This window comes from Tasmannia lanceolata, unplaced genomic scaffold (assembly GCF_043159265.1).
Source record: "Tasmannia lanceolata isolate RefF3 unplaced genomic scaffold, GAP_Taslan_0.1 ptg000036l, whole genome shotgun sequence".
Classification (NCBI taxonomy): domain Eukaryota; kingdom Viridiplantae; phylum Streptophyta; class Magnoliopsida; order Canellales; family Winteraceae; genus Tasmannia; species Tasmannia lanceolata.
Window position 1 is genome coordinate 652501 of NW_027518713.1, and position 2500 is coordinate 655000.

Genomic DNA, 2500 nt, shown 5'->3' on the forward strand with positions numbered 1-2500 from the left:
CGCGACAACACGGTGCACCATGCACGATCCAAATGCCACTCACGCGACAACACGGTGCCAAGCCGCGCATGGTGTGCACTCAAAACCAATCAACGGACAAAGGTCATGCGTCATGGGGGGGATCTAGCAAGGCCATGGGGAAGGTCATGGAGGACCTTGGAAGCAAGCGCAAGACGAGAGCGAATCGAACAAGGGGCCAGGACGGGGCCTTGTGCCCATGGTCTTCGCAAGACAGCGTCCAAGGCGTCCGAAAGCCCAAGGGAACCCAAACCCGGCCGACACTTGCAATCGCACATGCTCTCTGCAACAAACCATCAATGCCGCCCAACGGGGCCAGCACGAGCAGTCATCCGCGGTCCCCTGGCCCTGCGCACGTTTGTCTTTGAAACCGAGCATCAATGCCACAGAAAGTGCCGGGGCGCCAGCTGGAACCATCATTCGCGTTGCCATGGCTCGCTTGGCCTTGGCTTGCCAGGCCGACACGAGCAATCGCGCATTTTCTTTGCAACCGACCATCAATGCCGCCCAACGGGGCCAGCACGAGCAGTCATCCGCGGTCCCCTGGCCCTGCGCACGTTTGTCTTTGAAACCGAGCATCAATGCCACAGAAAGTGCCGGGGCGCCAGCTGGAGCCATCATCCGCGTTGCCATGGCTCGCTTGGCCTTGGCTTGCCAGTCCCCGACACGAGCAATCGCGCATTTTCTTTGCAACCGACCATCAATGCCGCCCAACGAGGCCAGCACGAGCAGTCATCCGCGGTCCTCTGGCCCTGCGCACGTTTGTCTTTGAAACCGAGCATCAATGCCACAGAAAGTGCCGGGGCGCCAGCTGGAGCCATCATCCGACGTGCCATGGCTTTGGTCCCATGGTCTTCGCAACCGAGCATTCGTGACACCCGACGGGGCCAGGACACCAACCCTTCCGACACGAGCATTCGCGCATGTTCTTTGGCCACACAAAGGCGCCAGCACGAGCAAAATCATCCGCGGTGCGGTGGCCTTGCACGGCCTTTTGTCTTTGGAACCAACCATCAGTGCCACGGGAAGTGCCGGAGTCCCGGCATCCGCGGTGCCAAGTCATTGCGCCCTTGGTCTCTGCAGCGGGGCATGCCGGGCACTCCCGACCATTGCAAGCAAGCAAGCAAGCAAGAAAGAAAGTAAGTAAGTAAGTAAGTATTACATATAGGGGCGGGATATGCGGGGAGATCAGCGAAACGTGCATTACGGGGCACACGCGTACCTACCGGGGCATACCGCCCCTATTGGGGCACACGTGTGCATATCGGGGCATACCGGGCCTATCGGGGCACACGCGTACATACCGGGGCATACCGAGCCCTACTGGGGCACACGTGCGCATATCGGGGCGTACCAAGCCTATCGGGGCATACGCATGTATCCCAAGGCATACCGAGTCTATCCGGGCATACGCGTTCATACCGGGGCGTAACGGGCCTATCGGGGCATACTTGGGCATATCCGGGCAAAAAATGCCCAAAACTTGCGCAACCTTGGCAACCGTGGTCCATTCCTCTCTATATGCCTAGCCTTGGCAACCGTGGTCCATTCCTCACTATATGCCATGGCCTTGTGCCCATGGTCTTCCCAAGACAGCGTCCAAGGCGCCTGGAAGGCCAAGGGAGCCCAACCGAGCAATGCCCTGCTATGGCAAGCCAAGGCCAAGCATTCCGGTGCCTATCCGGGCAAAAATGCGATTCCTCTCTATATGCCTAGCCTTGGCAACCGTGGTCCATTCCTCACCATATGCCATGGCCTTGTGCCCATGGTCTTCCCATGACAGCGTCCAAGGCGCCCGGAAGGCCAAGGGAGCCCAACCCAGCAATGCCCTGCTTTGGCAAGCCAAGGCCAAGCATTCCGGTGCCTAACCTTGGCAACCGTGGTCCTTTCCTCACCATATGCCATGGCCTTGTGCCCATGGTCTTCGCAAGACATCGTCAAAGGCGCCCAAAAGGCCAAGGGAGCCCAACCCAGCAATGCCCTGCTTTGGCAAGCCAAGGCCAAGCATTCCGGTGCCTAACCTTGGCAACCGTGGTCCTTTCCTCACCATATGCCATGGCCTTGTGCCCATGGTCTTCGCAAGACATCGTCAAAGGCGCCCAAAAGGCCAAGGGAGCCCAACCCAGCAATGCCTTGCTTTGGCAAGCCAAGGCCAAGCATTCCGGTGCCTAACCTTGGCAACAACCCTTGTGTGATTCCTGTTGAAGCATAGACTCGGGGGGTGGGTGCAGGGCGGACGATTTCAAAACGGACTCCTCATTCATTAGATAGAGAAAATCGCCAAGATTTCGTGATCCGCTGCCGAACCTATTCCAATTCCAACAGCCCGGACTCGGATCGTGGGGAGTTGCTTCGGAAGAGTCCGTCCATACTATAGAGGAACAGATACTATGACAATCAAGGGATTAAATTCTTCAAAAACATCATTAGAAACAAAGGAATGGGGTGGTTTTAAACATCGGATCGAAGCAAAGGATCCGTT